Below are 12,279 nucleotides of genomic sequence, written 5' to 3'. Positions count from 1 at the left end.
AAGGGCTGCACCCACATTCCGGTAAGCACAGCTTCGAGAGTCTGCCACTAGCAGGCGGGGAGGATAAATGGTTACATGTATCTTGCTGAAAGATTCATTTAGGCTTGTGTGTGGTGAAAACAATTAGATTCAACCGAATTGATAAAAAATGTATTTGCCCATCCAAATTTTGTTTGGTTCGCCTCGTCTGCATATTGTACATACAATCAATTTTAAAACCGTATTCAGATGAACCAAAAGAGTTGCAAAAATGAGCCTACACTGTACTAAAATATCTATATTTATATGCATATATACATATATACTTTACAGTACGGGGATAGGCTCATTTCCACATGAAGCCAGTTTAAATCAGAATAGAATGGTGTTTTATCATTCATATTTGGACCACACTCATTCAATATTTGCAAGTTTAAACATTTGGCACATTTTGAGTATTCGGTTGCGGGGTTCAGGAAATTCCTGGTAGTCTGTTTTGACCAACCGCACGCTTGGTTTCATGCCCAAAACAGATTGAATTAGGCTGTGCGGCCAGTCTATTTAAAATAGTCAAAGTACCGTTCGACTAAATAAAAAGGCCGCTTCCATGAATACGAATTGCAGGGGTTTTAGGTGAACAAACAGACAAACTAGAAAGTGAATGGCAGGAGTTTTAGGTGAACAAACAGACGAACCAGTTGATAGATTTATACCCCAGGGACAGAGAATCTGTCACATATAATAATAATAATACTATATAATATTATAACCATATTATTTGTTTTGAATATGTTTATTAGAGTCGCAGAGAAGCGTAGGCAGACATTTTACGAATTGGTAAATTTAACATATGGTTGCCTGCGCAGAGGCATATAAGGCAGAGTAAACATGCAGTAAGGTAAATCTGATGCACTTAGGTTTTGCGAGATTCAATAATACATGTGCATTCGACAGGTATATTAACGCTCCCTTTAGGCTTTTTAGTCATTTAAGCAATACCTATGTTTAACTATGCGCGCGATGGTGCTTTCAGCATGGGTAGCCTTATACGTATTCATATAAACTTGCAATTGAGTAAATTGAGTATACATATACTTTGCGAGAGAAGCTCACGCGGTTAGAATGGGATATAATTATCAGGCCGTGTATGGCAGCGATTAATCTGAGCTATTGGCCTTTTAACAGCGTCCCATAAGGTCCGGGCACGTAAGTCCGTAACATGTTTGGTTCTGCCCTGGCTATGCCTCTTTAAACTCAGTAAACCAAAATGAACTAGAAGAGAAATTAAATAAAAGTATGCCTTAATATGCATCCGAAACTGTTTGTATAGCAAGTATCAACTATATGCTCACTATATGAGCTCAGATAACCACTGAAACGTGTGATACGATAGTCGCATATAACAGAGGCATTATATTAGTATGGCATCTTGAGGCATCGATAAGTCCTATTAACTTTTTTTGCAGCAGCACTTTGCGAGATAAGCTCACGGTTAGAATGGGATACTGTGATCAGGCTGTGTATAGCAGTGATAAATCTGCGCTATTGGCCTTTTAACAGCGCCTAATTTAACAGCGCTCGTTTGTCGGAATCGTATCGCATGTTCGGTACTGCCCTGGCTAAGCCTCATTGAAAACTCATTAAACAAAAATAAACTAGAGAAGTAATTAAATTAAAGTAATTAAGTAGAAGTAAGCCTTAATATGCATCCGAAAGTTATTCCATAGCAAGTATCAACCATATTCTCTCTATATAAGCTCAAAAAACCACTTAAACGTGTGATATAGTAATCATATATAACAGAACCATTATATTAGTCTGGCGTCTTGAGGCATGTCTATTGAAATTTTTGAAAAAAAAACTATTGAAAAAAAAAAAGTCCCTTCTTTAAGCAGCTGATGATTGGTGTAGTGTCCAATTGCTGGATCAATATAGTGTATCCTGGTCTAGTTCTGTGGAACAATGACTGGTGAGTCTCTCCACTGTATGTGGCTTTGTAGTGCCTGATGGGAAGCAGTGTCTAATGTGGGGTAATGGCCCCCTCTGGTATAGCTGTGCGGGCTTCTCTCTGCCGTGGCCTCTTGCAGGCTTGTGCCCGGGGTGCATATTTTTGCCAAGCTGGTGATTCAGTGCAGGGTCCCTCCAGCTCCCCCAGTGCTACCAACCCCATCTGTGTTCCGCTCCGGGCCTGCTCTGGCCGGTCGGCCGAGAGTTCTGCAGTGCTGTGGGCACTCAAGGACTTCAGCGGTCCGGCAGACTCCCACCCCTGAAAAGTCCCCGGGCCCCCGTCCCCTGCACCTCCCCAACATCTGCAGTACCCTGCTGGAGCTCCAGCTCCATTGTGCCTCACCCTTCTCCGGTCACATACATGTCGCCGGTGTTCGCTTCCCCGGCCACCGGTCCGCCGGGGGTCCAGCTCGCCCCGGCTCCACAGGGCTCACAGAGTTGGGGGCAGGTCTCCCTGGACCACCATAAAATCCAGGGGTTAGAGCCGGCTCCACGCCGACCATTCTGCTGCCCGGAGTGGTCCATATGTGGGATCCGTCTTCCCGGAGGGCCAGGGTGACCCCGCATGACTACAAGTAGTGTGCGCGTATAGCAGCCATCTTGGCTCCACGTGGGAGAGGGCTCCCCAATGTGCGGGCCTTCTGCCTCCAGTCTCCCGAGATTTGACTTGCGGGCCGGGATCACCCCCGCCGGCCCAAGGGGGGGGAGCGGGGCCGGGTCTGGTCCCCCCTCTCTCTCTCAGCCATCTGGTCTCGTGGCTCCTGCCGTCGCCGAGTGCGCGTAGGCCTCATGGGCTCATCTTGCTCCGGTTGTGCGGCGGTGGCTTAGTAGGTGTCCCTGCGGTTTGCTCCTGTGCCTCTCCCCTGCTCCAGGTGGGCTTTTGGTGCTTAATTTTGGTGTGTTGAGGTGAGTTTTAGCATCTCATAGCCGGAGCTGGCATGGATGACTGCCGCTCGGCTCGGCGGCCCGGCCCCGCCCCCTAACCATATTATTTGTACTGCAATTTTTTAAATGGGATATAAAGCAATAAGTAATTGATAAACCTTCTGTCTGCTATAAGAGAATTTTTTTAAATATGACAGAGCTACTTTGTTAAAAAACAAACAAAGCAAAAAGACACTGATTTCATGGCTGTGGTGACATATTTTGTACCCATTGCAAAGTTGCTAATAGAGTGTTTAAAAAATATTGATACATTTTATGTAAATCACTTGCCAGAATTTCCAAATCTTCCCCTGATGGCATATAAACCAGGGAGACCATGAAAAGATTAGCTAGCAAAAACTATTTTTTACTAAGAATTTTACAAGTTTTTATTTTTTTTTATTTAATTCTTTATTTATTGGTTTTTAATATCCAAGAAATATGATGACAATAATCAAACATCAAACAACAAAATATCAGTAACACAATATCAGTATCATGCAGTGTTAACATATTGCAGCATTTGATTTAGTTTCTAAAAAAAAATCTCCACTTTCCCTTCCCTCGCTGGCCAGAAGCTTGCTTACTCTCTAAGCTGACGATATATCTTTTTTCATATTTAATTTATGATTTTTGTATGTAGTTCTATTTCTGTAAGTATGGTATATGTTTTAATACAGCAAAAAAAGTTACTTTTATTTTTTACCAACCTTTCTGTAATAGTATTCTCCTTTTTTGTTCCTACTTTTATTTAAAAATTTAAGGAACACTATAGGGTAAGGAATACATATATGTACTCCTGACCCTTTAGTGTTGAAACCACAATGTAGCCCCCCTGTGCCTCTTTGCACCTCAAAAAATATAGTCAGATCTTTTGTTCATGTCTGCAGCTCGCTGCTCTACCCCTGATCTGCCTGTTTGGCTGACATCATCAGAAGTGTTGTTCTGAGCCAGTCACAATGCTTTCTCATAGGATTGGGTGAGACTGTCAAGGAGGCAGATCAGCTGTAGAGCCAGCACAAGCCAAACACAGCCCTGGCCGATCAGCATCTCCTCATAGAAATGGATCAAATCAATGCATCTCTATGAGGAAAGTTTAGTGTATTTATTTTATAATAGGCATTCCTTCTAACACTCTTCTTCCTTTTTTTCCCTTTCAACTGATAAAGGATTATTTATGTGGTCATTTATCGTATTTTTAATGCTATTTTTATTATTTTTAGTGATATGCTAGCAATTATTTTTATATTAGAGGATTTATATGTTTTCAAGAAAGAGTCTCCCATTTTTCCTTTTTTTCTTTTTTTAGTAATAAGTCTCTTTTTAGTAATGTTTCACATTTCTTAATAATAACAACGTTTAGTAATACATTCTCCATGTGTACATATGTATTTTTTTTTTCCCTTACATCTCCTGTAATTTTGTGTATGGACTCATTGTTTTGTGATCAAGGCAAAGTCCGATATGTAAATATAGTTTCGGACTTAAACCAATAACAAGAATGGTATCATATAGTGGACTTATAAGTGAAATGGGGGCAATAAGAAGGTAGATCTGAGGAAGCCGTCAATAATGGCGAAACCCATCATTACGCTACCAACATCACTACGCATGCAAGTGCTCCACGATCCCGCCTCCCAGAAGGAACAAGCTACCTCCGAAGTTGGGATCTGATATTGTGACCAAATTGAAGGGACTGGATAGGAGCCTAAAGGGAGGAACAAAGGGGATGAGTTGTCTGTGTTTGGAATAAAGATTGTGTCTACATCTACTACAGCCTGATGTTTGCCTGCATTCCTTTGGGAATATTTTAGAGCCAGTACAGTTAGACTCATCTGGTCTATATTTGTGAGTGGATACTCTTCAATATATATATTATTATTATTTTATTATTTATATTCATTTTTTCTACAACACTATATATATTCTTCTTTCTTGTAACGGATCACCTGGCCCCCCGACTGGGTACCTCCGTCGAAGGATGCTCCTAGCGCTTACAGAGGGCTCCAAGCGCTCTGCAGACACCACAACCACCGCAGACCCCACGAACCGCCGCAGCTTGGTTGGGGTCTCGCCATCTCCTACCCACCCTGGACCTACAACAAAGCTCCAGGTTCCAGTGGGTGAACCTCTCCTCCAAGAGAGTGAAGCAGGAACAAGCTCTTAAAAGAGCTTAGTAGTGATTAGCTAAGGGAGTATGCAGAGCATAGCAATCCCTTGTAGTGATATAGCAATTCCGCCAATAAGAGACAAGACTCTAGATTGAGGGTGAAGAAGAACTCACTTTACTTGGCACCAAAGGGCCTACTTTTATGCAGGTTTTACACATACAGGACCGCCCACAGGGTTTTGCAGAACAACCAATAAACACGTAGTATACAGTACAAACACTCCCATCAATTACACACAAACCCTCCCCTCTGCCTGTGATATAATTACTGAACACAATGGGTTAAAGTAATTATCACAGGCAGGAAAAATATACTTTTTACACAAATACTATAACCACATTTTCAGAATCAGCATACTTTAAATATAAACATAACCAGAATTCAGCCAAATCCGTCCAGTACTTAAAAAGTTAGCTGGAAGTCCTTTATGACCGACCGCAAGCACATTTTCATGCCCAAAACAGTTCCATGGATTTGAGCTGTGCGGTCGGTCTATTTTAAATGACTAAGTCTGATTCGAACGAGCGTTCGAATCTTCGAATGGGACTTAGTCTCCAGCCGCAGTGTCGAAGTGCAGGACAAGGTATGGGTCAGCGGTGTTCGTTAAAATGTGAAGCCGATTTCAGTTCCATGGATTTGGCTACACATACCGCTGACCTCGTTCGAATGAACAGAGATGGCCGCCGCCACGTGTTGTTTGCACGAACGGCAGTCACCCAGCGGTTGGCAATTTACCTACAGCAGGCTCCCAGCCTTGGAGGTAAATTGCCTGCTCACTTCCACTTCTGTGTGGTCCGTCTGTGTGGTACTTGGTTCAGTAAGCCCCATTTACTGAACCAAGTGTAAAGAAGCAATGAATAAAGTACTTTAACCAAGTCTGGGGACACTGGGGACACAGGCTTAAAGCGGCAGTGTCCCAAACATGTCTGGGGACACAGTCTTAAAGGGGCATTGTCCCAATTTTCCCCATGTCCCAAAAATGTGCTTAAAGGGCCAGCACCAGTCCAGTGAAAGTCCATAAGCCCCCATAATGTTCTTAAAGGGCCACACACCCCCGGGCCATAGTCACAGGCCCCTCCAAAAACCAGTGGCGAGGTCACTTTCGCCACATTTCTCTCCCTCTCTATTTTATCTTAATGTATGGATAGCCAACTACATTTTGTGGAATCCCTCTGAGTGGGTTTAAGTAAAGGTACCTGCTTTGTAAGTTTTGAAGTGTGTTTACAACTACTGTTACACATCTTCCCACTGCACTTTGCACTATACATTTTATTAATGCAGCACAAGCACTAAGATGATGCTATAAAAGAGCCTTTTTTTGCACTTTATGTATAAATGCATTTTTGCACATGATAAGTGTATTTGCACTATATATTGTGGTCGTAAAGACACAGCGCACCTTTTTTCTTGTTTGTATTGTTCTTAATGATTGCTTGATTTACAGCAGTTTGCTTTGTATACTCGGGGATGGCAGACTGTAAATGATGTGCTTTATTTTGTTTTTTATGAACTGCGTTGTAAAATTTAATAGCAGACAGAAGGCATGGGCACCAAAACCTACGGGATGGATATGATTAATGCTAACTTATTGTGGATCCAAACTGAAGAAGGATAGATTGAGGGTAAAATTAAATATGTAGCACTTCTTCACCTCTTAATGCTGTTTATATTTATTTGGTTGCTCAAAAACCTGCTGCTCTATATCCCATTTGTAAAACAGTAAAGCTCTGTGGAATAGATCTATGCTAAATGAAGATAAGAATAACAAGATACCGTAAGAATAACAATAATAATTATTATTGCCAGATGCACTATTCATGCTCTCTCAGCTATTATGTAACATGTAGTCCCCCTTTCCCGCCTGCAGGTGGCAGCCTCTTTTGGCAATGTTTATCACTCTCTTATTCTGGTTGCCGCCCCTTTCTATTCTGGTCGGCTCACAGAGCTGGGGAGGAAGAGAATGTGACGTCATTGGCTGTCCCCCCCAGGTGAGTGGAGGATAGGAGCTTTCTCCTGAACTTATAGAATAAACTCAATACAAACAGTGTACCCGGGTAACAAACAGACAGAGAATACAATATCCTAATAGAAGGAATGTTACAGTTTGGTTACAGTCTGTACATTAATTTGTAACATTTTATTAGGATATTGTATTTTCTATCATGCAGTTAGCTGGTCGTTAGCCATGTTGTACATTATGTGTATTGTTATGTTTTCACTCAGTCTTTTTCCTTCAGCTCATTCAGGAGCCATGTCATGGCTCTCGGTCACAAGGATCACTCTCAGTTATAGCTGCACTTTCATAGAGCAAGGACATAATAACATGATTAGTCATCACCCTGGGTGCAGCTCAACACAAGGACTGCTCTGTGTCCTGTCTCCCTCACTGTCACTACATTCTCTCTCACTGTCACTACATTCTCTCTCACTGTCACTACATTCTCTCTCACTGTCACTATATTCTCTCTCACTGTCACTACATTCTCCCTCACTGTCACTACATTCTCCCTCACTGTCACTACATTCTCCCTCACTGTCACTACATTCCCCCTTACTGTCACTACATTCTCCCTCACTGTCACTATATTCTCTCTCACTGTCACTACATTCTCTCTCACTGTCACTACATTCTCTCTCACTGTCACTACATTCTCTCTCACTGTCACTACATTCTCCCTCACTGTCACTATATTATCCCTCACTGTCACTATATTATTCCAAACTGTCACTGCATTCTCCCTCACTGTCACTACATTCTCCCTCACTGTCACTACATTCCCCCTTACTGTCACTATATTCTCTCTCACTGTCACTACATTCTCTTTCACTGTTGCTATATTATCCCTCACTGTCATTACATTCTCTCTCACTGTCACTACATTCTCCCTCACTGTCACTATATTATCCCTCACTGTCACTATATTATTCCAAACTGTCACTGCATTCTCCCTCACTGTCACTACATTCTCCCTCACTGTCACTACATTCCCCCTTACTGTCACTATATTCTCTCTCACTGTCACTACATTCTCCCTCACTGTCACTACATTCCCCCTTACTGTCACTACATTCTCCCTCACTGTCACTATATTCTCTCTCACTGTCACTACATTCTCTTTCACTGTTGCTATATTATCCCTCACTGTCATTACATTCTCCCTCACCGACACTATATTATTCTGCCTTTCACTATATTATCCCTCACTGTCACTACATTCTCCCTCACTGTCACTACATTCTCCCTCACTGTCACTATATTATCCTGCCTGTCACTACATTCTCACTCACTGGCACTTCATTCTCCCTCACTGTCACTATATTCTCCCTCACTGTCACTATTGTATCTCTCACTGTCCCTATAGTATCCATCACTGTCATTTCATTCTCTCTCACTGCCACTATATTCTCCCTCACTGTCACTATATTCTCCCTCACTGTCACTACATTCTCTCTCACTGCCACTATATAATCCCTCACTGTCACTATATTCTCCCTCACTGTCACTATATTCTCCCTCACTGTCACTTAATTCTCCCTCACTGTCACTACATTCTCTCTCCCTGTCACTATATTCTCCCTCACTGTCACTTCATTCTCCCTCACTGTCACTACATTCTCTCTCACTGTCACTTCATTCTCCCTCACTGTCACTACATTCTCTCTCACTGTCACTTCATTCTCCCTCACTGTCACTACATTCTCCCTCACTGTCACTATATTCTCCCTCACTGTCACTTCATTCTCTCTCACTGTCACTACATTCTCTCTCACTGTCACTACATTCTCCCTCACTGTCACTACATTCTCTCTCACTGTCACTATATTATCCCTCACTGTCACTGCATTATCTCTCAATGTCACTACATTCTCCCTCACTGTCACTATATTATCCCTCACTGTCACTACATTCTCTCTCACTGTCACTACATTCTCCCTCACTGTCACTATATTCTCCCTCACTGTCACTACATTCTCTCTCACTGTCACTACTATCCCTCACTGTCACTTCATTCTCTCTCACTGTCACTATATTATCCCTCACTGTCACTGCATTCTCTCTCAATGTCACTACATTCTCCCTCACTGTCACTATATTATCCCTCACTGTCACTACATTCTCTCTCACTGTCACTACATTCTCCCTCACTGTCACTATATTCTCCCTCACTGTCACTACATTCTCTCTTACTGTCACTACATTCTCTCTTACTGTCACTACATTCTCCCTCACTGTCACTATATTCTCTCTCACTGTCACTACATTCTCTCTCACTGTCACTACATTCTCTTTCACTGTTACTATATTATCCCTCACTGTCATTACATTCTCACTCACTGTCACTATATTATCCCTCACTGTCACTACATTCTCTCTCACTGTCACAATATTATCCCTCACTGTCACTACATTCTTCCTCACTGTCACTACATTCTCTCTCACTGTCACTATACTATCCCTCACTGTCACTACATTCTCCCTCACTGTCACTATATTATCCTGCCTGTCACTACATTCTCACTCACTGGCACTTCATTCTCCCTCACTGACACTATATTATTCTGCCTTTCACTATATTATCCCTCACTGTCACTACATTCTCTCTCACTATCACTATATTATCCCTCACTGTCACTATATTATCTCTCACTGTCATTTAATTCTCTCTCACTGCCACTATATTCTCCCTCATTGTCACTATTTTATCCTGCCTGTCACTACATTCTCCCTCACTGTCACTTAATTCTCCCTCACTGTCACTACATTCTCCTTCACTGTCACTATATTCTCCCTCACTGTCACTATATTCTCCCTCACTGTCACGTCATTCTCCCTCACTGTCACTACATTCTCTCTCACTGTCACTACATTCTCTCTCACTGCCACTATATTATCCCTCCCTGTCACTATATTCTCCCTCACTGTCACTTAATTCTCCCTCACTGTCACTACATTCTCCTTCACTGTCACTATATTCTCCCTCACTGTCACTATATTCTCCCTCACTGTCACTATTTCATCCTGCCTGTCACTACATTCTCCCTCAGTGTCACTTAATTCTCCCTCACTGTCACTACATTCTCCTTCACTGTCACTATATTCTCCCTCACTGTCACTATATTCTCCCTCACTGTCACGTCATTCTCCTTCACTGTCACTACATTCTCTCTCACTGTCACTACATTCTCTCTCACTGTTACTATATTATCCCTCCCTGTCACTATATTCTCCCTCACTGTCACTACATTCTCTCTCACTGTCACTACATTCTCCCTCACTGTCACTACATTCTCTCTCACTGTCACTTCATTCTCCCTCACTGTCACTACATTCTCCGTCACTGTCACTATATTCTCCCTCACTGTCACTTTATTCTCCCTCACTGTCACTACATTCTCTCTCACTGTCACTAAATTCTCCCTCACTGTCACTACATTCTCCCTCCCTGTCACTATATTATCCTGCCTGTCACTACATTCTCCCTCACTGTCACTACATTCTCTCTCACTGTCACTACATTCTCCCTCACTGTCACTACATTCTCTCTCACTGTCACTTCATTCTCCCTCACTGTCACTATATTCTCCCTCACTGTCACTATATTCTCCCTCACTGTCACTTCATTCTCCCTCACTGTCACTACATTCTCTCTCACTGTCACTACATTCTCTCTCACTGTCACTATATTCTCCCTCACTGTCACTATATTATCCCTCACTGTCACTATATTATTCCAAACTGTCACTGCATTCTCCCTCACTGTCACTACATTCTCTCTCACTGTCACTACATTCTCCCTCACTGTCACTACATTCTCCCTCACTGTCACTACATTCCCCCTTACTGTCACTACATTCTCCCTCACTGTCACTATATTCTCTCTCACTGTCACTACATTCTCCCTCCCTGTCACTATATTCTCTCTCACTGTCACTACATTCTCTTTCACTGTTGCTATATTATCCCTCACTGTCATTACATTCTCCCTCACCGACACTATATTATTCTGCCTTTCACTATATTATCCCTCACTGTCACTACATTCTCCCTCACTGTCACTATATTATCCTGCCTGTCACTACATTCTCACTCACTGGCACTTCATTCTCCCTCACTGTCACTACATTCTCTCTCACTGTCACTACATTCTCCCTCACTGTCACTACATTCTCTCTCACTGTCACTTCATTCTCCCTCACTGTCACTACATTCTCCGTCACTGTCACTATATTCTCCCTCACTGTCACTTTATTCTCCCTCACTGTCACTACATTCTCTCTCACTGTCACTAAATTCTCCCTCACTGTCACTACATTCTCCCTCCCTGTCACTATATTATCCTGCCTGTCACTATATTATCCCTCACTGTCACTATTGTATCTCTCACTGTCCCTATAGTATCCATCACTGTCATTTCATTCTCTCTCACTGCCACTATATTCTCCCTCACTGTCACTATATTCTCCCTCACTGTCACTACATTCTCTCTCACTGCCACTATATTATCCCTCACTGTCACTATATTCTCCCTCACTGTCACTATATTCTCCCTCACTGTCACTTAATTCTCCCTCACTGTCACTACATTCTCTCTCACTGTCACTATATTCTCCCTCACTGTCACTTCATTCTCCCTCACTGTCACTACATTCTCTCTCACTGTCACTTCATTCTCCCTCACTGTCACTACATTCTCTCTCACTGTCACTTCATTCTCCCTCACTGTCACTACATTCTCCCTCACTGTCACTATATTCTCCCTCACTGTCACTTCATTCTCTCTCACTGTCACTACATTCTCTCTCACTGTCACTACATTCTCCCTCACTGTCACTACATTCTCTCTCACTGTCACTGCATTCTCTCTCAATGTCACTACATTCTCCCTCACTGTCACTATATTATCCCTCACTGTCACTACATTCTCTCTCACTGTCACTACATTCTCCCTCACTGTCACTATATTCTCCCTCACTGTCACTACATTCTCTCTCACTGTCACTACTATCCCTCACTGTCACTACATTCTCTCTCACTGTCACTATATTATCCCTCACTGTCACTGCATTCTCTCTCAATGTCACTACATTCTCCCTCACTGTCACTATATTATCCCTCACTGTCACTACATTCTCTCTCACTGTCACTACATTCTCCCTCACTGTCACTATATTCTCCCTCACTGTCACTACATTCTCT

This window comes from Pelobates fuscus, chromosome 3, assembly GCF_036172605.1.
Source record: "Pelobates fuscus isolate aPelFus1 chromosome 3, aPelFus1.pri, whole genome shotgun sequence".
NCBI lineage: Eukaryota > Metazoa > Chordata > Amphibia > Anura > Pelobatidae > Pelobates > Pelobates fuscus.
Note: the sequence above shows the minus strand (reverse complement) of the source record.